The sequence below is a fragment of the Oreochromis aureus genome, linkage group 16 (assembly GCF_013358895.1).
Source record: "Oreochromis aureus strain Israel breed Guangdong linkage group 16, ZZ_aureus, whole genome shotgun sequence".
Lineage (NCBI taxonomy): Eukaryota > Metazoa > Chordata > Actinopteri > Cichliformes > Cichlidae > Oreochromis > Oreochromis aureus.
This window is the reverse complement of record NC_052957.1, coordinates 16,851,952-16,876,296: the sequence shown is the minus strand read 5'-3', so window position 1 is coordinate 16,876,296 and position 24,345 is coordinate 16,851,952. Positions and strand designations below refer to the sequence as shown.

The window sequence follows — 24,345 nt, the reverse complement described above, 5'->3', positions numbered from 1 at the left end:
TCTCTAAAGGTGAGGTAAACACACCTGACTGTGTATTTTTCACCATCAGTTAAATCTCAATTGAATCTAAAAATAAACCCCAAGACATTGAACAGTTTAATGGATTTTGACGTCTCTGCATTATGCTGTCACTCCAGTATAAATGAATCATAACTTTGCTCTGCACCAAGGAATTACCATGCATTTTGAGAAAATGCATTGTGCGCCAAGCTGTGAATTATGATGCGAGATCAAAATAAATGTGTAATGACTTTGGAGATGCCCAGAATAATTTATTGGGTGGAGATAGTTCCATATTGAAAAGAGAGCCTAAGTGGGATACAGAAGCACTGTGCACTGACACTGCCCCGAATGTGTTTGAATTCTGAAATGTCAGCGTTAGATAGGCAAAGAATCTAGCCTGTTTACTGAAGCTTGGTAAATGAGGGCTTCATTTGAGATGCAGCAGTATTCAATTATATGGTTATTTATTGATCAGAAACAATATATGTCTGTCTGCCGCATGTAAGGATGAATTCAGAAGATAAAAAGAAAGTGTCAGTGAAATTGGCCGATGAAGGATTGCATTTGATCTGGGTGGGAATTCAAGAATGGAGACAGAATACCCTGGTGTTAAAAAATGGGCAAGGAGTGTATTTGCAATTAAAGTTTTCAACAAAGAACTGTCAAGTGGGATTTAAAATGAGAAAGAAAAAACGCATAACAATACCAAAATAAACCAGCGGGAAAACTTTCTAAAAAGAGAAAAAAATACTATCCGTCTGCTATAATCCGTGTTTACTTTATTGTAGAAGTAAAAAAAAAATGTTTGTGTTTTTTTAACTAACAGAAGCAGAAATCATTTAAATTTGTTCAGGCTTAATTTTCCCACTTTGTCATCAGTTTTATTACTAACTAACATTTTTTCTATTTGCTAAAAAACCCTGTTAATATCAGAATACCACCTTCCAACTAAAAAAAAAAACTGATCAATTTTTAAGTTGCAATTATTTAGCAACTGATTTGCTCAATATTTCTTTCATTCTCCACCCTTTGCTTTTTACTTTCTTTCGCTGTTTGATGATCAAGAAAAAAGTTATGAAACAATTTATGGAGAAAACCCTCTGCATATTAATCTATAATTATGTTTTATTAGCGGTAATAATAATGACAATAATAATAATAATTAAAAATAATAATCATCGAGAGAAAAACGAACTAAACACCTTCACCTTGTGAGGGTCATATTTGACTGTCCGTGGCACTGGGCTATCCCAGAGCTTTTTGTAGAATAAACTGTGAAACTTTACATCCTCTGCCCCTCTGTTAGCTCATTTACAGGGCTCAGCTGAAGTGTGCTGGGGTGTGTGATGCACCAGCGCACTCACTTTACATCCCCACTGTAAACACTGTCTATTATTCACAACACTGTCCTCCAGAGAGATGGATCCCGGTGAGGCCTCTCTGAATATGGAACACCAGCTATTGTGCTTACCTGCTGCCCCATATCAGCGTGGCCCACAGTGGCCCTTAGATGGTTCTCGTTCAGATCTCTTTAGCTGGGCTGGAGGGTAATCCCTGGGCAGCCAGGGCTTCTCTGTTGTCTCCTGGTTGTTTTCTGTGTAGTTCATAAATTATAGATGGGCCATGTCGAGGGCCATCATGCTGCCTGATCCCTGTCTGTGCTGACAGCTGTATGATGCGCACTGAGTGCAGCAGATTGGGAGCTCAGAGTTTCATCAATAAATATCACTCTGACCCTCACACTTGGCCTCGTGTCAGCGGTCAAGGTAATGGCTTTTTATTATCGTGAAGGGCAGCCCAGCGTGGGGTAGTCTTAAGGTTGCTCGTCCATCTCAGGTCTGGAGACGCAGCAAAGACAGACAGAGAGGGAGAGAGAGGAGAAGAGTTGCTAGCCTGAAGTTAAATGGACTGGGTTGTTATCGTGTGAAGCCCGAGGATAAGTGTGGATGCGTTGTGTGGTTCACTGTGAACAGTGGGGAGCTTTTTGTGCGATGCTCTAGAGGAAATAGTGATTTTCATGGACACATTATTGGATTAAATTAACCTTATTAACCAGCTGTGATGAATTCTATTGAGCTAACAGCTTCACACACATCTTCAAAGAAACCGTGTGTGTGTATGCGTGTGTGTAAAAGTGTGCAGCCCGTTCTGCTTTTAGTGTGTTTGTGTTTGATTGTGGAGCCTATCTGTCTGTGTGTGCGTTAGCTGATGGTTACCTCTAACTGCCGGGCTTATGGATGACAGGGCTTGAAATGCCATGATTGTGTACTGAAAGCTCAGGCAGCTGTACATGCTGCATGATGTCTTCAGAATACAGGTTTTTAGACAAAACAATATAGAACAGAACATCATTTTGTCTAAAGTTCATTCATCAAAAAAGCTGCATATTTTGAAAAGGGTAAAAGCCACACACAGCCCTGTCAGGGAAGCGCAAAGGCTAGATACTATAGATTACCTTAATCCCCTGCCAGATATAAAAAGGATAATTACATATTTGTGGTGGAGGCTGTGTGGTGAAAAAATCAATACAGCCTTTTTTGTATGACACTTCATTAGTGTGAAAAAATCTTGGAGCTGAGAAGAACTGCACTGCAATTAAATGGTTCTGCTACCTTAGACTTTGTAATGGCTCTATATTATTATCCAGTTTATTTGAAATAGTGGTTGCACTTGTGGAGTAATTGGAAACCATTGATTATGTACTTTTATGTCTACACTCTTGCACATCATTATGGAGAGAAGCAATAGTTAGTTAGCCTCTCTAATGAAGCACTAATTGCACTAAGTAGGTTAAGATGTTAGTCAAACTGCACTCAACTGAAATCACAACACAAAGACTTCCAATTAATCTGCATACTCCGACAACCAGATGTTGTTTTGGACTGCATATCTTGCAGATTTTATTTGCTTTGTGTCTGATCCTGTTGCGTAAATAGAAATTGTATTTGTATCAGTCCATTGGCAGCAGATGGAATTGATTGGAAAACGGGGAAATAAGGGGTGGCTGGAGGAGAAAAAAAATCGGAGGTGATGGAATATAAAGTGGCCGCTTTGCTGCCGTTTTCAAGAGGAGTACCATTTGTAATGTAGATTTCCTTCTGATAATGTCAGCGGTGTAACCCTGGCTGGTAATTGTACAGGAGTGTCTGTTAACTCATACCACTGTGTTAACATTTATTTAAGGATGTGAGACCCTTGCACTTAGTTTAGCCAGAGACATAACTCCAGTGTATCCTGATGTAGTGTAATATATTGTATGGATGTCTGTATATAATAGAATGTGAGAGAGCATCACATCAGACAGCACAGCACAGACTCACAGCATAGTAAGGACATAGAGAAGACGGCAGCAGAGATGAAAGCCAACACAGGCCACAAGCCAGACCTAAAACCACAACATGACAATTTTTCCCTGAGCCATGTAAATATAAAAATAATAATAATCATTTTCTTTATGACATCCTAACCTCAGCTACCTCGTGCAATTCCTGGGTTTAGTATATTGTGGCTATAGTAACCCATAAATAATTCAATACAATTAAAGTTGTTAGCAATGTTAGTTTTATAAGTGGATTGAGCTCGTCCTTTTCCGTTGATAATAATTTAGATTATGTTTTTCTCTCACCTTTAAACCATCTCACTGTCAAATGAGGCTATTATATGCCTCAGCAGGGCATCTTGCTTCTGTAAGTATCACTTATAGAAATTCCACTGTAGCCCTATTGATTTCTTTTTTTGAAAATACCCAATTATTTTTCAGGATTGTATTGAAAACTAAATACGGCATTCATTCAGCGTGGGGCAGAATTTATTGTGTGCAAAAATGTGATTGATTGTCCATTTGTGCAAATGAATTACCCCGTCGAAATCTGAGTGTAGCGCATTAGCTATTGAGGTCATTACGGGAGACGCTGGACACCTCTGCTAGTGGTGTGGGGGTCCACATCAACTGCCCACACTCTGTCCCCCCATCGTGATCCTCTGCGAAGGGGAGTGACGCTGACAGTACACTCCTGGCAATCAGTCAGCTCGCCACCCACCACTATGCGCTATTTGAGATGTGGAGAGCAGGGTCTGTGCTGGTTACAGCTTAAACCCAGCAGCAGCAGCAGGACTTGCCGCCTTTGATCTTTTTTCTTTCAAAGGGCTCAAATGCTCACGCTATTGTACGCTTGAGAGACACTTCAGCCTTCACTACCCAGGAAGAAAAAAATATATAAAAGTCCCGTCTGCTTGTTACAGATACAGAATGATTCAAATTAAAATTAAAAGGCTAAGTGGAATTTAAAAAAATCACAGTATTGTTGATTTTATTAATAAGAACCATCTGTTGAATGCGTTGAGCAGGGCAGGTTGGCGTAAACTGGAGTATAAAATGTGGGGTGGAGACCTCTATCAGGATCTCTTATTAACAGAAGCTTGTTCTTGGTGGGATGTTAAGAAATCTCCTGGCTTTATATGGCTGTCTGGGGAGAGGGTCAAACCCTGTAAGCTGTCATTGCACATGAAAGGATTAATGTCATCTTATAAGAAGGGGGGAAAAGCCGTCTTATAGTTATTTATTCTGTTTCATTCACATTCTGCTGGCTCTGTAAAAGAAAAAGGCTAATGTCAGGTCTAATTTGTAGCCCTTTAAATTCCAGACAGAGATTCTTTACATATCTCTGGAGCTCATGGCTCCTCTTGGCGCAGCCCCTCTCCTCCTCTCCATCTGGGATTCCTCTTAAACCCGACCAATTTACTATCTGAAGCAAAGTGAAGATTTACATGAGTTTGTACTTGAATGGCTCCAACTCTGGCTTCATGCACTAAACACTCCCACTGTAATTACCATTCGTGGATCTTGCTCTCTGATACCTCTCTCTCTCTCCTCTGCACCTAGGCCAATTGAAGGGGAGAGAAAAGGAAAATACTTATTCCCCAATGCTGATTCTTAGTGCTCCTTGTTCAGGATCTGTAATTGGATCTGTGTTTTCGACTCCCTGCTAATAAGCAGCTTACTTTGGCTCCCTCTAGACTTGACCCACCACATTTTTGTTTTATGAATTTTACAAGGGGATTTTAATAGATGCTTTAGGCTATGCAAAACATAGGCTGAAAGGCAGGCATAATGTGGGAGCCTTGACACAGAGTACGCCTGAGTGGCTGCTTATCATTGAGGACAGGTCTCATAACTTTCATTAAGATTGATGTAAGACAAAAGGGAATGTGTGAGAAGAGGGACATGAGAGAATATTAACCTGTGCTCCTGTAACTAACTATAATTGTTTTGCATTCAGTCTCTCCTCAGGCAGCCGCCCTCATTATCTTTACCCGTACATGACGGCACAGCTGATTTTAGTAGCCGGGCTTGTTAGAGGAGATTGGAGGTCAGGGCAAACTGTAATCTGCCTTTGGTTATTTTTATGGTAGAATCCGACGGCCGGAGGCTGAAGCAGTGTATCAGTGTATTTTACAAACATAAGACCTCATTTCCTTTCATTTTACATCCATGTAATTGTTTCTGAAGTTCACCGCTTGTGGCTGTCGGAAGTTCAAGCAGGTTAGAGTGTGTTATTTCACAGCGGAGTTTGTTTTTCTATATGCTTTGCCTTTTCTTTCACAACTCGGTAGAGTAAAATGTTTCTTCTTTTTTTTAAAAAATCCCCCCTTTTGTGCTATTCGTTTAAACAGACCCCAGATAGAGAGGTGTAGTCTTCATCTCTCTTGCTAATACGGAGTCTGGTGTTAGTCCAGTGCTCATTTGGAAAAGGCAGAATGACAGTGTCGCCCATTCAGGGTCAGTGAAATGAGAGGGAATAAAAAAATGTAAAGACAGGTGCTGACCCGTAGCCTACCCACAGTTTCTTCAATCATTAAAATACTTCCAGAAACCATGAAGGAATCCATTATTCATTATAGGTTATCGTATTATAAGTGATTTTTATCGTGGCTGTCTACATCTCTACATTGAGCCAGTTCATTTGTCTCAAAAAGGAAGAGAAATTAAAGAACATTTCCAACATATCTCCCGATGAATGAGGCAGGTGCAGTCACAGAGGTGAATATTCGGTGAAGATGAAGCTTCCCTCAAAGGTACTAACTAAGACACTCTGTTGGGTATAGGAGCACTAATGACCAACACAATCACCTATCTTGACATGAATACCAAAGATAACAAGGAGAGGTGGGAATAGGTGTAATGCTCTCTTTCATTCTCTCTCCCCTTCCTTCTCTCTCTATGGGAATCTACCAAGCACGCTTTACTTCATCACAAAACTAACGTGGCATAGAACTTTTAAAACCCGCCTCAGCTTTTGTATCCACACCCCCACACCCCACCCCCACGCTCCCTATCTCTCTCTTCTCCCTCTCTCTTCTGGTTGGTAATTCTCCCATCTGGAGGATGTTTGAGAGAAACAAAGAAACAATAAAAGGAAGTTGGGAGAGGGGGTGTCAGGCTGTCAGTAATCTGACAGCTATGGTAACTACCCTCTAATCCAGACGGCTCCAGCCACGCTCTGGCCTGACACCCGCGCCTCTGACTGACAGCTGAAGACCGGGCACATTCCACAGGCAGAAGTGACATCCAGTCTATTAAGGCAGACAAGCACAAAGCAGAGATTTGCCCTGACTGCCTGGTACTGAAGCCTACTATGGGGGTGATTGGAGAGGTCCTGGAGAAGGTGTCAGACTCAAGCTCAGATGATAACCATATTGTAATGATGCTGCTGGACAATGAAGTGCCATGATTGCCCATGCTGACAGCAGAAGTTTATGTCTGGATATCCCCCGTCTGCATTCGCAGGCAGCTCACAACACACACAGTCTCCAGGTCCCAACTGCCAGTCAAAAGCCTGGCCGCAAACGGGTGCACTTCTTATTCCAGCACAAGAGTGCACCAAACAGTGATCTCTAATGGACTGACCCAAGGCATGCTGTGCTGACAGGGAGAGCAGTATAATTGTTGTTTATCTTCTTCCTCTTTAGATATCTCTCTGAGCATAAAGAGACTTCTCAGTGTCCATTTGTTGCTACAGAATAGCCCCGAATCCTCTACTTAGTTTCTTTATCAGCAAAACATTCCTGGGGAAAGCCATACATGATTGCTTTTGGAGGCTTTCACGATGGCAGAAAAGTATGTAATTGGTTTCACTTAAGGTTAATTATTTGCACTGGCAGGTCACATTGTTGTAAGCCATTCATTAGAATACACATCCAACACACCGAGCAAATGAGATGAGCTGGCTGTGCTTTATTGTAGGTTTGCTTTTAAAAGATTCCCAAAACCAAGCCAAACCTTAATGATACTCTCAGCAGCCTATATAATGGAACAAGTTTACATAAATTAGACCACAGAGCTGCAGTGGCATCAGACAGGCTGGACTGTTTGTATTCGAATACTTTGGTTAATTATAAGTGGTTTAAAAAAAAAAAGTGAACTGAAAACATATACTCTGCTTCATATTCTAGTCCAAGTCTGTACTGCATACATAAAACATTTTCCCCTTGCTTTCCTTTATCAGATGGCTTTGGTTTCAACTTTATTTTTGTATGAAGCCTGATGGTTTAAGACATAGATGATTTGATTTCCTCTCCTTCTGGTGTAGTTTGCAATGCCAATGCATGGTAGGAGATTTAAACAGGGAAAAGATGAGCTAGAATAGGGATTTTCCTGTGAATGCTTCCAGTATGAAGTAAATCCCTCAAACAGCCATACCCTAACATTTCTACAATAGAAAGTGAAAGACACACGCTCTGTAGCCTCTCACCCTTAGCACAACATTCAAATAAGTCTGAGAGATTTGGGTCCCAGGCGAGTTCACCAAAGGTGGCATTTCCCGTCTCCTTTCCAGCCAAAGCCTGCTCGTCTTCCATCTTACTTAGCTCGTCTTGATGGAGACTCAGGGTGCATGCCTTTCTAAGTGACAGGGAGTTAAGTATACATTCACACCATCTTGGGCTGCTAGTTAAGCTGACAGAGAGGTTCTGCAACCAGTCGGTCACCGTGAAGCACATTCACACTCCAATCAGACCAATGATAGAGAAAAGGGTTGTTTTAGAATTTCATTTAGAATTTTGTGTTAAAGTGTCTTATTTGTTTATCACACTTTACGGTGCTTTCATGTTTTCTCACACAAAAGCTAAGCAATTGCTGCATATTTGTGCTATTCTTGCTATAACTCTAATGAATTTGTTTTTTTCCCCATTAACTTTAACTACTTAAATGTAAATAGATAAAGTCAGCGTAAAAAAAAATAGAAACTTGTTTTTGTTGGTCATTGTCTTTGCTCTTTACACATGCAGGCCAACATAGCCATAATGAGACAGATAATTGAGGATATTTTTTATTCAATGGCTAGTTAATTGGTTGCCACCAGTGTCCCGGGAAAGGTTAAATTTATGGTAGCATGTCGCTAATTACAATCCCAGCTGGCTTTGTTCATCTGGAAATATTTATGGCAAAAAGTCAATGTTTTGGGCGACAAATGACAGGCTGGACGTGAACACAATGCACAACCGCGAGCCGCGTGTTACATTCTCTCGCAGCATCTTACGGTCTGAGCTGCGCATAATCTTTCCTTTTTGAGTGTAGAATCAATGTGCGCATAATCAAATTCCTATTGACAGCGCTCATACCCTTCTCCCTGTGGCAGAAAAGAAGATCTTGAAGTGGAGAAGGATGAATGCATTAACATCCTTTCAGTCAGTCTAGCAGATAACAAAGCTCCTTGCCTCTGTGTTAACACTGCAGATTAGGTCAAGTTTTTACCCCTCTGAGTTTCTCTCCTGTAAATGACGAGTTTTGATGTGAAACAAGCAGCATGTCAAAGCGAGTTGAAAGATGTAGGCATTTTCTGCCATGTCACAATGACAGGCCGCTGAATATTTGGGCCATTAGGGGCTTATTAGTGAATAAATGACCAGATGGTTCAGTGATGCACAGAGATGGACAGAACTGGATGCTACTAATCAGCAGTGCCTGTAGCTCGGTGTCAAATCACACGACATGGTAACCCATGGCAACGGAATAAAAGTTAACATTAGCAAGTCAATTTGAGATCTGGGCGCTGTAAACAGGGCTTCGCATAGCCCTGCTTTGCTTGCTTGAAAAATAGAGAATAAGTGTGTTCCCAGACAGCAAATTCCATTTGAAACATCCGAAATCTGTGTTTTTCTTTTTACCCTTTTCCTTCATGCAGGTCTCCATTTCAATATTTTTTCCTTTCCAGTGAGACTTTTCATAATCTTGCAGTAGATATTATATCGCAAATGCTCGTCTTTACCTGGCTTTACAGTTATCAGTGACCAGTGAAACACTAGTAACATTTGCTGTATGGAAAGCCTTTTCGGTGATGCTTTTTCCAAAATAAAAGGGCCATTTTTAAAACTTCACCATTCGCATTTAATGCACAAAGACAGTAGGATGTCTTGCAACATCTCACACTTGTTTAATTTGGCTGCACCTCACTTTTGCGTTTGTCAATACATCCATTCAGTTTCTACTTTTGAGGTGCTTTGATTAGTTTGAGTCCAAGATGCCCCACCATCTTCTTTACAGGAGGTAACCGACAAATTTCAAAAACGGCCGTGTTTGTGTTTCAGTATAATTGGTGATGGGTTGTTTTGTGACAGATGTGGAAACTAAAAAAAAAAAAAATGCATCGTGTGCTGCATTACGCAAAACACAATACAAGATGCTCCATGTTGGAGCTGCATATGAATGTGTGTGGGTAAACATGCGGGGTCTCTTTAATTGTATGGTTTTCTTCCAGACCCACAGCTGACACAAACAGGCAGCCTGTTTAATGGATGAGAAGAGCCGTTTGAAGACGGTCTGTCACTTCTGATTGCTTTGCCTCTGTTCTACAGTATAATTGATCACTTGTCTACTAATACCCCTCCGTTTAACTTGAGTTCTTGCAGTCATTATCTTTAATAGATAAATTAGGAATATACAGTAGGTAGGAGGAGCTAAAAAAAAGACTCAGTAATTGCATATTTGACCCATTAACGCGGCTGCTATACAGGTTTGTGTACATATTGCACTTAAAGGTTTAGCAAAAAAAAAAAAAAACTCTGTTGTTTTTTCACACATACACAACAAGGCCGAAGCTCTCAAAATTAGATCAAAATTTGCTTCTTTTGCCGCGGAGTATAATTAAACTACAGTCAGGCTTTTTGCAGATTAAGCACTTTGATGTATTGTAATTGTGATATTTCTCGATAAACATATTAATTTGAATAATTTATGCACACGCAGTACACACCACTCCATTATACCTATGAACAACAGCGTAGGCAATAAAACATAGCTATCGTGAGCTTTATGTAGGGTTGAAACAGTGGGATTCCATGTTATTATCCTACCCCCCCTCCATTACATTGAATGGGTGTGCATTGTTATTATTTGTCATCATATGCTAATTACACATCATTAATGTTAGACCTTAATGGCCCCAAGAGTGGGTAATAGTCTGTTAGGCTGAGCTGGCTGCTTGCAGGGAATCTGAGTCTAGGGGGAGAGAACACATGCTAATGAAGCTGAGACCTTTTATCTTTGCAGATTAAAAGGGAAAAGATCACAACCCTCAAAATAAGCGTTTTGACATCTGTAATTGGAAGAGACAACAAGCTTTTGTTCTATTATAGGGAGCAGGAGGCGTCAGACTGGATGTATAAATCTCTCCAGCGAGCTTTACTCCCTCAGTGCCTTCAGTCAGTTAGCCAAATGAAATCTCACTGCTGCTTTCATGCTTTTAGCTGCAGTTAGACAGAAGATGGAGTGCTGCTGCTTCCAAAGCAGTGCTGAGTCTGTGATCTAGGTGCGTACATGTGTGAGCATGGTAGCTTAGCCTTTTCAAATTAATGGATGCCCTTGTACACTGAATGGGAACACAGAACTGTGACCGTGTCAATTATTGGAGGAATACTGGAACTGCGTTCACACTCTGTGCTGTTATGCAGAGAACCAAAGTTGGCAATGATCATAACAAACATGTCTGCTTATTTGCTGCAATGATTTTGGCAAAATAATGCCAAAGCACTGAGGTCAGATAGCAAAACCTATTTTGCAGTGAGCTGTAAAAGAGTAACTGAGTTGCGCATCTGGCCCCCTCCAACGGGCTTAGCTCAGAGCTGGGGCAAACAGCAAAGCGACAGCTGGTCCAGCATGGCTCCATGTTTGACCCCCAGCACCATGTGTAGTCCCGGGCAGCCAGCAGCACTCCATACCCTGAAGACATGTATGCCATCCTGAACACCTGGTGGGAGGGAGTCCACCTCAGAGCCTAGGGTCTAGTTGTGCTTACACCAGGTTAGGGATGGTGTTGAAGTGTGTGAGGCTGGATTTCAGGGTCCACGACCCCCTCTTACCTTGACACCTCAACGACCCAAAAGGCCCAGAAAGCAGGGGGCCTGCTGACTGCCCATTTGCTCTGTCTCTGAGGTCCAAGCCCAGGGGTCCTGTCATCATAGAATGGCTCAGCTGGAGGCCATAAGTGTAATGACCTACATCTATCCTTATAGAACAATATGTATGGCATCATCAGTCTGTTTACTTGACTTGACCTTTGCCAATTGTACTTGCATTTCATATCACAGTTCTAGACTCAACATGCAAATATCTAAAAGATTTAAACTGGAAAAAGTCTGATTTACTCAGAGGAACTTTGCAAGCTGCTGTGTGCTGGAAATATGGTGTTGAGAAATGTTCTTACTTAATTTATGAAATCCTGACTTTGATAGCCCCCGTGACTTTCCTCCTTGTGTCTGTTTATGATAAATGTTTTATGCATGAAAGCAGAAAATGTTGATCAGGGAAATTGTATAGAATTTGTCTCCATTATGCATGCTTATCATAATCAAGGCAAGATTATGCAGTAACAAAAAAGCAATGGTAATACAATAAATCTCCTTGATAAGACAAAACAATGAGGAGATGAAATGATTGTGTGTGATAGGCACATTGTCTCCATTCTTTCTGTTTTCACCCTTAAATACACATACAGCTTTTATAATTATTCTTTAGCGTAATGCAAAAAGAAGAGAAGTATTAGGGAAATGATGGTGCTAAGATGTCAGTTTGTTTAATTATTGCTAGTTATCACAATTGCCTTCTCTTTGACTTATGCATGTATGTAATAAGAATGTTTCAGAGTGCCTCAGAGAAATGTGAAAGGTCAGATGTCAGTTTTAATATGACTAGAGCACCTCTAATGAAACACTGTTGCAATATGTGTTGAATACGAATGCATTAATTTCTTAAATGTCTTTCATATTTGCAGGCGCCTCAGCCTTTTTAACTGGGATAATTTGACAGCAGCCCCCTGCCTTCCTCTGACAGCTTTGAGAAGCTGGGGCTCAGCACCTGCGTCCACCCAAGCATTAAACCTCAGATCCTGAACTCTCCTCACAAATGAACTGTCAGATCATTACTGCGCGTGATGCAATATAATCTGTCTCAGAATTAGCATTTGGCCAAGTCCACGCTGAGTTTTTTTTTCCTCCCATCTCTCTCTTCGTAAATCTATCCCCCTCAGAAGGCACTGGTTTGAATATGCATCTCTTCACATTTCCATGAGGGACCCACGGGAAGTACAGGCAGAGAGCAGCTTTCAGCATTAGCATGTCAGGAGGGAAGGGTCCTTTTTGTTCAGGGTCCCACTGCAGATGCTCTGCCTCACTTGTTCATTACAATTGCATTTCATCAGCTTGATGATGTCCACATGTCAATTGAGTGTGAGGATTTTGCACACAAAGGAGCCTCTGGGAGAAGGACTTCGCTGGCTAATCAGCTGATTATCATACCTCAAATGGGGCTGTACTGTTCTGTTACAAACGGCAGCCAGAGAGAACGAGGTACAGGAGACAGACATACGATGGGTGAGTCCAGCTAGGAGGGCAGCAAGCAAAGCTGATTAAACATTCTCTCTTATGAACACAGATAGAGGAATGCAAAGTAAGCAAACAAAGCGCAACTCAAGCAGAAGAGAGCATTAGAATATTTATAGTTATATTTTTTCATTCTTATGACCTTAAAACCCTAAAGTGTAAATCTGAGTATGACTATGTTATCCTGACATTCATTTTGATGCCTCAGACATTGAAACTTTTGGTTTTAAAACTGCTTTTTTGACCTACAGCAGGAAGGAAGTGCATAAATCAAAGCAGGATGAATATATACAAATGTAAGTCTGGCATCACAGGCACCTGGAGAGGGCATCACATGGGGATCACATAGTTCTTCTGGGGGACCTCTGTGCTTATGTGACTAATGAAGGAGAAATCTAGAGAGTTGTGACTGGGAAGAATGGGCTTCTTGAGCTGAAAATTAGTTTGTAACAATATCATTCCTATGGTGAGGCTGAGGTTATTTTTAAACCTGAAACCAAGCTTGAATCTTAGGGCCAGCTCTTGTTTCACTGATAATATTTAAAGAAGTATGTGAGTAAGTGCTTTTCTTTCTAGTCTAATTTTCTTACCAATACTTACACCGATCAGGCATAACGCTATAACCAGCTACCTAATAATGTGTTGGTCCTTACCCGTCGAGGCATGGACTCCACCAGATCCCTGAATGTGTGCTTTTGTATCTGGCACCAAGATGTTAGCGAAAGAATTTCCTTTTGCTAACATCTACTTTTTCTTATCAGCTGCTTTTGTTTGTTTTTTAAGTTGTGAGGTTGGGCCTCCATAGATAGACTTGTTTGTTGCGCACGTCTTTGGATAAATAAATTGGATAAAGACCTGGGAAATTGGGAAGCCAAGTCACACCTCAAACATTATTGTGCTCCTCAAGCAATTTCTGAACCATTTTGCTTTGTACCAGGGCACAATATCCTGCTGAAAGAGGCCACGGCCATCAGGAAAAAAATGTTTCCCTAATGCCTTAAACCATACCTGTCACCGTACATGGTCTGTAAGAATGCTTGGGTAGGTGATACGTATCAAAGTAACATCAATGTGGATGGCAGGATCCAAGGTTTACCAGAAAAACAGTGCCCAAAGTATCACACTGCCTCCACCAGCTTGCCAATTTTCCATAGTTCATCCTGGCACCAGGTGTTCCTCAGGTAAGCGACACACCCAGCCATCCATGTAATGTAAAAGAAAATGTGATTCATCAGACAGGCCACCTTCTTCTATTGCTCTGTGGTCCAGTTCTGATGCTCAGATGCCCATTGTTGGCACTTTCGGCAGTTGACAAGGTCAGCATGAACACCCTGACTAGTCTGCACCCATGCAGCTCCATACACAACAAACTGCGCGCCAGCATGAACTTTTTAGACAATTTGAGCTACTGTAGCTCGTCTCTTGTATCGGACCACATGGACCAGTCTCCACCCTAACCATCACAATCTGGGCTTTGTCAGACTTGCTAAAATCCTTACACTTGCCCATTTTTCCCGCTCCTAACAGCTTTGAGGACAAAATGGTCACTTGCTCCGTGAGGTGCCATGATGAAAAGATATATCAGTGTTACTCACTTTACCAGTCAGTGGTCATAATGTTGTGCCTGATTGGTGTACAACAAACTGTCCTTAATAAACTACAGTCAAACTGCATTTAAATGTACTTAGTGTTGTGTATTTGGAGTACTAATGTTTGTACTCTGCTTGTAATCTGAATTCTGTTAAGCAATCAATGAGCAAGCTTTGGTTGCTTGTAACTAAATAGTCTGTGTGGAGAACAAGAGTGATTCTGGCTATTGCTGTTAACTTTTTTTAAAATTGACTATTAGATTGAACAGGAAGTCTTGGATACCCACTGGCACTACTTGAAGGTAGGGTCAGTCAGCAGACTAGCCGATGGATTTCCACATTGGTATTGTAGTGTAGCTTATGCCAAAGCTTGATGGTTAACTTTACTGTCATATGTGTCTGTGATACTCAGGGTCAGCAGGCACAGGCCCCTGCTTTCGCCTGTCGCACAACTTACACTGCATCCAACCTGAATCCTTGGCCAAATGGTGGACTCACAGGGCACCACCCTATTTGTTGGGCTGTGCTTGACCAAGTCCCATGAGTACAGGCCTGGTTACCAGATACTCACCTTTAAAAATTGTTTCCAGTTTCCAGCCAAGGTTAGGATAACTCCTTTTTTGGGCACACCTAGGAGGATATCCCTGGGTTGACCCAGAACCCCATAGGGAGATTATATGTCTCATACGTCCTGGGAACCCCTCAGGATCACCCAGAAAGAAAAGGAAAACTTACCAAAGGGAGGCAGGGCATGGCCCAGGCTGCTTTTACCAAGCATAGCCTACTTTACCTAAGCATATTTGTTTTCGGTGTCCACATTGTTGGTACTGCAAAAAAATTTAAGATTCCTTGGTATTTTCATACTTGTATTTAGTAATTTTGGCATAATTTTATTATATTGTTTTTTTATTCATATATTATCTATCACATATTCCCTTTATTTCTTTATTCATAAATTGATGTCCTGTGGAATTTGTTCAGTGTTGATCACAGTGTTCAGTACATTAGGGTATGTATAGCATAATTACAATCTGGTGGAAGAAAAGCTTTCTAGATTTAAATTTGGGGCAAATGTTGTAAGGATTTTGGCTAATGATTCTGTACATGTACCTTAATGTTACAGTAATTAAAGTTATGTTTTGTGCCATTCATTTAGATAGGGGTGTCAAAATAACTGCCTAGAAGTGGTACGAAGATTGCTGCTAAGTTTTGAGACATACTTCTGGAAGAATTTTGGTATACTTAATTTTCAACAACTATCTTTGTATTTATTTAGGTATTTACTGCATATTTGAGTATATATCCCTCTGCTTGCCTTCCTTTGTCTTGTGGGATTCATAGAGTATATGGTTTCCATTTCAATGACTTTAACAAGATTTTGTTTTGCTTAGTTCATACTGAAATCACCCACACCAGTTTTGAAGCTGTAATAGTCTCTTAGAATATAGTGAATTTCCTCCATTGAGCTGGGACTCAGTTTCAGTGAAGGTTTTCAAGAACCACATGGTCCTGTGAAGTAAAAGTAAAATGAACTTTGACAGCAGTGAAGTATTGGCAGTGATTTACCCATTGCAGCTGACAGCTGACTTTAAAAAGGAGAGCTTAGATTAGAAGCAAATCTCTTCATTTGCCACTCAGTCTATATTCTACCCAATCATAAGCTCTTGGTAGTTGGGAACGGCAGAAGAGTTTGGACATCTGGGTCAGACCACTAGTGAGCCCAAAACACCTCGGGATTCCTCCGGAGGATTAACTTTTAGTAATACTGTCATGGTCACTTGCTATAGTAAACAAATATCTCAACAATTCATCATCCATCCATTCTCTTCCTCTTATTCAATTTTGGATCATAGCGGGGCTGGAGCCTACAGCAATCCTTTTGTCAACTTTAGTCACCCTCTTTACTAAACGACAGATCCATCCATGGTAGTGATTTGGACATCATCTCTTTGTCTCCAGTGGCCTCTCGGTCTGTTGACACGATCAGCTCACATTCACCTTTTTTTTTCTAAGTTACCTTTACATTCTAACATGTGGTAACTGGTGTTAATACATAAACACGTATTTATATTGAGTATTATTGGTATAGATTTTTTCATTCAAGATTGAACTAGGTCAAGCAGTACCAATGTCATTGCGCTAAGAATATCTGACTTCATCTGTTTCTGTTGAATAGTTATGCTGTTCTTTGAGTTTTATGGTTTGCTTTACAATCCATGGACATTCTACTAATTCCATGAGCTTGGTGGGAATGTGTTTTTGTTATCAGCTTCTTTTGTTTGAATGGGGATCATCAGCCACACATAGTAGAAGTGAAGTCACAAGTGACCTGAAAGCCCAATTATAAAGTCTGCAATCTGCATTGTTCTTGGAGCGAAAAACAATCAATGTGCTGAAGGCATATCCCCATCAGAAGACCTAATGATGTCTTTCTGGACCACAGCCTTGCACACTGCATAGTAATCTTCTGCTAATTAGGTTTATAATGCCTAGGCAGGCCTCCGCATCAGCACAATTCCAGGGAGGACAGTGAAGTTATTTATTTATCTAACTGTGGCTCATTGTTATAATTAAAGCAAAATTATTTAGATAGGAAAAGGGCTTATTGGAATTAGCGTTGCACTTTGCAAATGCATAGACTTCAACTGTGTTTTCAATCATAAGGTCACATTAATTCAGATTGTTTGTCTATTAGTCATGCAAATCCACAGAAAGATATCCTCTTACAAAACCTTGTTCTTAAACTGACACTCTTAAATAGAGTATCATTGAAGTTAAGAAGCTGGAGTGACTTAGAGATCTATCAGTTAATCTCGAAATATAACACTCAGCACTTGAGATCTGCTTCCCCATGAGGCTCGATACAAAGAGATCAATAAGTCAGATTCATTGTTTTAGTCATGAAATCATAGTGATTAAGTGGCATACATTTTCGGTCACAATAGGTTATCAGCAAAAATGTCAATTGTGATTATTTACATTACTAATTTATTTGTTAATTTTCAATAATTAGACTTATTATAACAAACGTTATAGGTATCATGGTGTTTAAAAATCCAATCCAATGAACTCTATACAAACATGTTATAAAATTGTGGTACGTTACAGTGGGCAACTTTTTTTTTCAGTCTTATGGAAGATTCATGAGTTCATTTTTTTTCTTTCAGTCATACATTTAAAAAAAATTAAACTGTATTAAAATTCCTAGTAAGCACTGTATATGTGTATAAACAGCAGACATTGCACTCAAACCTTTTACATACTGCAAGCAACAGAACAGCAGCGCTTGGAAAGGTATGACTGCATGTTCCTTGCTAAATTCCATATCACTGAAGTGATAGGGCTAATTTTCTTTGTGTTTCATTGTCAAACTGCATCATTGTCTTATGGCTTATGTTACTAACAGGTCTCCAGAGAACCCTTTTATACTAACATTGTTTGAAATAAAGTAAACGTAGCATGTCTTGATTGAGCGATTTATGCAATGCTTAAATGCAAACAAAGCTTGTCATCGCCTCTGTAGATTCACTTAAAAACTTTACTATACAAAAAAAAAGAGATAAATAAACAAGATCCAGAAATGCCTTCTCTGGATATGAGCTAATTTAAGATCGACTGAGGCGTGCTAAATTGTCCTGTGGTCTGAGAATCAAAAATTGAAAATTGAAAATAGGAGAGGCCTTCCGGCTTGTTATCAGCACACAGTTCAAAAGCCAGCATGCGTGATGATGTAGGGGTGTGTTAGTGCACATGGTATGAGTAATTTATACATCTGTGAAGGTACCTTTAATGCCAAATGATATTTACACCTTTTGGAGCAACTTTGGTGCCTTTCCAGATGATGCTACTTCAGCTAAGCAAATTGAGACCATATTCTGCACTCTTAACATCAACATTTCTTGATAATGAAAGAGTCTGGTTGCTCCACTGTTCACCCGGCAGTTCAGATATGTCAACTATTTTTTAAATATTTAGTATTAAAATGACGAAAACGATAAGGCCTTGAAATGTTGAGCAGCTGAAATCCTTTCAGACGATCAAGTTAGTTCTTGAATGCTTATAGATGCTTTTAAAAAAAGAGGTGATGAAACACAGAGGTGGACCTACTCTTATCAGTTTCTGATGTCACATCCAAAATAACCATATATTTTTCAATGTTTTATACGTTGTCTTTACATCATTTTCAGTTACATATGCCGGTCATGTTTTACAAAGTGTCTTAATGTGTTTCGAAACAAGGTTGTAACTGCCATATGTCTTGTTGATTGTTAAAAACATTGATGAAAAACTTTTAAAAACTCTCCTTGGATCTTTTCCTTTAAAACCATCGAACTATTTTATCTTGAATTTAATCAGTGTAAAATACTGCTAATTATTTTTCTCAAGAAAGTCTAAACTTTCTTTTTATTGCTCAGAACTTACCTTCGGCCTTTGTCTTTTCTTTGAGAGGTTAGTAACTGTCCACCTTTTTTTTCTGGCAGACTGTTAACTGACAAGCTTCGAGCATTTGGCAAGATGTTATCCAGCAGCAGAGCTCATCTACAGCTCTGACAGCCCAAAGCACCTGCCAAAGGATCTCCTTACCTTCGCTATCTGCTGTGAGTGAGCAATGCTCAATGCTGAGGGAACTATTTCAGGCTCCCTCATGTTGGAATTTTTCAGCTTGTTCCTGTGTTTCCTTTCTCTTTGATTAGACAGAGGAAGCCAAGAAGATAGTTTCATGGATAATGAGACACTGGACAGAGGTTTTATTTGTTTCCCAAGCTAAGGTCTCCATTGGTGTGTTGGCAGATGTGCTGAGGCTAGAATGATAAAAAGCTGCAGTTTGGTTGCTTTGCTAATAATTAAATGGAGATAGATAAAATATATAACAAGAATTTCTTTTTATTATGGAGAACAAACATAAGACAAAGACTTACCCCTGAACTGCTAGGTGCCAGTTTTATCCTCAAGAGATCCTCTTTTTTTGACTGATGCAATCTGGACACAGCTGAAGAGGTAGATGAGAAGAATTTAATTTGCTCCTCTTTGTGCTTCAGTGCCTACAAACTTAAGGTCTTATGTCTAATGCAGTCGTGACCATGATAGATAAGCCTGCATAAGTCTACAAAGCCAGCTTCAATGCATCAGAGATTAGCACATCGTCTCTGTCTGTATCTTCGGCAGCAGTGGAGATGACCCTGGCCTTGGTGACAGGACAGCTGGACATAAAAGTCTCCAAGAACCCAGGCAGTTCTTCATAAGAGCATGCGCCATAATTAGAGCCATAATGGCATCTGAATGCAGTGCAGGTTAATGAAACTCTGTCTCTGCGAGGGAACAAGGGGCTTTTGGGTAAAGAAAACAGCAGGTTTCTGCCAGGAGCCCGATGATAGCAATTTGCGGAGTGAGTTATGTCCTATAACCTAGAAGCAGCCAGTACTTTGAGCATGTTTTGTTCTTAAATGGGGTATAGTTTTCCATTTCCCACCCATTAATATGCATAGAACAGCTAATGAGGCTGAACCAACTAAGATAATAAGATTCTGAGGCTGCAGCACCACTGACTGCATTAATGGTGTATGACTTTGTGGTGAGGCATTTGTCTCAGATGCCTTTAGACATAAGCACAAAACGGAAACCTAAAGAAACGGTATTGAGTGATGAATACAGTGAAGATTTGATCTGCATTTTGCAGTTATTGCCCTGCTGGCATGCTCCAGAAAAAAAAGGAGTTTTATCCATTGAGATGATCTTTTAATGAGTATTAAAGGACTCATTTAATTAGTTCTTTTTTTCACATTTTAATTTGTCCCTGCTCATTATGTGTGCAAACTGCAATCATACATTTAAGTTATGTTCCTATATGTATATCATAGAATTTGAAATTATAGGCCTTGTAAGTCTAATTTTGTATCTTTAACCTTTAAAATCCTGTCTTTTCTTTTTTAACCTGGTCATAAAAGGTATGCAGGTTTTACCACCTTGAAGACATGTCTTTACTTTCATATGTCACTGATTGACCTCATCAGTGTCAATGCACTCCTACTGTAGAAATGGAGGAGGAAAAAAAGTATTGATCTCCTCAGATCCAACATCTTGTAGTTGAACCGGCAATGAGAAAGCGACTGTGGAGGTTGTCTGGAGGTGTATTGGCAGACTGTGGGATGCTATTAAACATAACTATAAATATAAAAGAAGTGCAACGTCCTCTAGGAGGGAAAACCTATGATTTTTGCCCTCTTCCTGTCAGCAGTTTTCTGCAGCCGTGTATTAGCGTTGTCTCCTCTCGGTAAATAATGTGTCCTCATTCAGTCACAGTGAAGAGAAAGAGCATTTGACTACAATGGGCTATTATTGGCTATAATAGGGATGAAGCAGACTCTCAGGAGAGACTGGGAGTCTTGTGAACTGGAAATGTCTGCTGTTCATCACAGCATTTTACAGCCAACGTTTTCTCTGCAAGAGCAGCATCACTGCCCCAGGATAGCTTACACTGATGCCTCACTTCATTTACACAGTGCAGTTTTGCTTCTGCTTGAACAGAAACTGCTGTTAGATGTTGGAAAAACTAGACAACTAGACCACTTGACCAACTCCCTGTATAGATCCATATATAATGCTGGAAAGAAATCCCTCTCCCTCCCCCCCAAATTTGAGCCATCCATCTTTGTGAATGAGGATCCCCATCACTCTCTTACGCAGACTGGACCTTCCTCTTCTTCTCATACAACTTAACCCAAGAGCTGTCTTCTTCTCTTCTCATCTCTGTTTTTCTTCTACAGTGTACCACCCAGTAAGGTAGCCTCACTCACTTTATCAAGCCCTGTTTCCTTTCTTTCATGCTGTACGTTTACCAGCCTTAATACAGCCGTGACCATAACAGGACTCACTATCGCGCCCTCTTTAGCTATGTCTCATCCCTCCCTGCTTTTGAAGCCCCCAACCTCCCCCCTTTTCAGAACCCTCTCCTTGTTTTTTCTCCCTCCCCCCATACTGACCCACCTCTCTCCACCCCCTTAGCTGGACCCCTCTCTCTGGTGCGGGGCCTGGCTGTCAGGCCCTCTCCTGTGAGTGCGGCTGCTGTGATTTCCTCTGGGCCATCAGGTGGGCTGCTGCTAACTAGCCAAGCCTGAGACAGGGTGACCTCAAGCCTCAACATGATGGGTCTGAATCAACAATGTGTTCGCCTAAACAGGGAGGGAGAGACCAAACAACTTAGAGGGCTGCCTGCCAGCAAGTAAACCAACAACGCTGCATCTCAAACTTGTCTACCTATGGACATTTTTTTAGTGCAAGTAAGCATTTAATTCTTTTCCCTAAGAGCGCCTATTAGATCTAACTTATGTCGTTTTAATCTATACTAAACTGTTTTCACTTGGGTGTGTTTGCTGCAGTGGCTGTCGCAGTGGTGCCTCGCAGTAGGTGTATTGTAAATCAACTGGGTGCTGCGTGAACTGTCATTATAGTGATCATTAACACTCGTGATATCATCAGCGCATGGCAGATACTTAATTATCAGATCCCCTCTTCTGTTTCAGAGGCCCTGGTGTATTTTTCTTTTTCAGAACAATTTCTGATGTCTGCAAAATCCATATAAGCCTGTCTGATTAGAACAAGCTCAGTTTAATGAGTTTCTCCTGTGCCACTGTTTCAGATGGATCTCATTAAGGGTAATCATACTGTAGTATGAGTTCTAAGGAGGACTTTATACACAAGCCAAGGCTATCTAAATTGATTTCCCTTCTCAGTATTGAGTATTTAACAGGTGTGATTCTGTTGGTCATGAGAAAAATGTCATTCCACTAATCAGATATAAAGAGTGATCAAGTAAATGTTTCTGTCAAACTCCACTGTGGTGTGACTGCAGAGCATTTGCCAGCATTTAGGTAATAATCAAATTTAATGATGGCATTACTGAATAGCTGAGGCTTGCTGCAGTCGCTCTTTTCTCTCCTGGGTCCTCCTCTGCTCCTCAAAATGTTTCAAAGTTTTTCTTTTCCACAATTCCCTGGAGCTAGCCTCCCATCATATCTGAAATGCGCTTACAGCAGTGGCCGTCTTTTGCTTGAGAGCTCTTTGCCTTATGCTTCCATCAGAGGAGACTGAGTCTCACAGATGCACTGCTTAACAATGCCATCCCCTGCTCCCATCAGAGGGGGGAAGGTTGCGGAGCTGCGCCCCGCAGAATAAGGGGGGCAGGTCCCCTGTGATTGGCGAGAGCTGAACATCGATGCCAGCTTCCATCTGTCATGATAGCCTATCTCTGAACCTTCAATCTGTCAAAAGCTTGCTGCCTAGCTGAAGGCTCCAGGAGATTTGGCGTGCTAAACAGATTTGACAACAGGCATTATCACTGTGAGGGGCCCGGCGAAAAACGCCATCAACGTGTTAATTGTGGCTGGAAATGTAAACTGTCACTTCTCATCTCATTTAACACTAGCTTTGCCAGTTTTTTCTCACCTCCTTTTCCCTTATGTTAACAAACATATGGAAATATTTAGGCAGACGCTTTAATCCTTGAACTATATCAGCTTTAGGATATTGACTTGTACTCCTCACCTACAGGCGGTGAGACCTAGAACCACACGCTCTGTTGTCCTTGGTGAAGACGACCGTTCGCTCTGTGCTCAAAGACATGCAGTCTGAATACAGCTGTGTTATTTAACTAAGTACAAGAATCTGTTGCAGTTTCAAAAAGATAGAAGCAAAGCTACATTTTAGCCAGTTAGGTTTTAGCTGAACCAAATGTTACCTCAGCCCATTTTCCCCTGTTAGCATCTAGAATGCACATATTTGAAGCGCTAGAGGTTAAAATAGGAATGGGTTTATTTTTCGGATCATTGCGCGCAAACAGTAGTAAAGATTTTGTGTATGTATTATAGTGCTTACATCATTATCTTGCAAAAAATTAAGTAAAATAGCATTTTAGAGTGAGTAATGTGTCAATTAGTTGATTATCCAAGTGACAGAAAAATTATCTGCTACTATTATGATAATCAGTAAGTAACTTTCAAAGTAAAAAATGTCAGCAGCTTTTCATTTGTGAGGATTTGCTTCTTTTCTCAGTCTAATGGGTCACTAAATTTAGTATCTGGGACTGTTCAAACATGGCAGTTACATGAGTGTGCCTTGGGCTTCGGGATACTGCTACAGACCATTTATTATTGTTTCCAAGACCACATCAAATTAATAATTAGTCCAGAAAATAATCACTGACTGATTGGCCATGTAATTCTCTTTCTTAGATTTTGATCTGTACTCCTTTAAAAATAAGGTTTAACATTAATAAAAACCTTAAATCTAATTTCTCATCAATGTTTTGTTGCTGTCTTTCTTACTATTTCCCTCTTTCTGGTACATCTCAGAATGTCAAGCCTGTTCCTATTATCTCTAATTGATTATCCTCTATCAAAGCACCTAATTATTTGTCAGTTGTAGCGATCAGCCCTATTATTTGTGGGCTTTCCCCTGACAGGCCTTTAATGGTGATGGTTGGTTTAACCCCCAGGCCTTGCTAATAGGATTTAGCAGCAGGTGACTGGTAACACAGACACACACACCCCTCTAACCCCTTCACCCCCAGGAATATCAGACCCTCCCACTGCCTGTTCACTGAAAAGGCGTACAAACACTGCACTAATACAGCCTTGTCATTCCCTCTGAGCTGAATGTATCTGTATGTAGCAAGGCAGGACTGTAGTGTCACGCCTGGTTCTCCCCCTTTGTTTTGATGCTGCGTAGTCAGGATTCATGCAGCAACGCAGACGTATGCAAAATGCCAATGCAAATAAAGCCGAAGCAGACACGGCGCCATCTTGGAGGTGACAGACAACGGCTAGACGGAGAGGCCACGGCCTCTATACGCTGGTCGTTTCCTGACGGTGATGTCCTTACAAGC

The 24,345-nt window shown here is 40.7% G+C and overlaps 1 long non-coding RNA gene across 1 annotated transcript in view; it reads left to right on the top strand.

The window, feature by feature from the left end:
- Positions 1-24,345, top strand: part of LOC120433727 — a 62,587-nt gene that overhangs the window by 27,368 nt on the left and 10,874 nt on the right. The gene's annotated exons all lie outside the window — the stretch shown is intronic.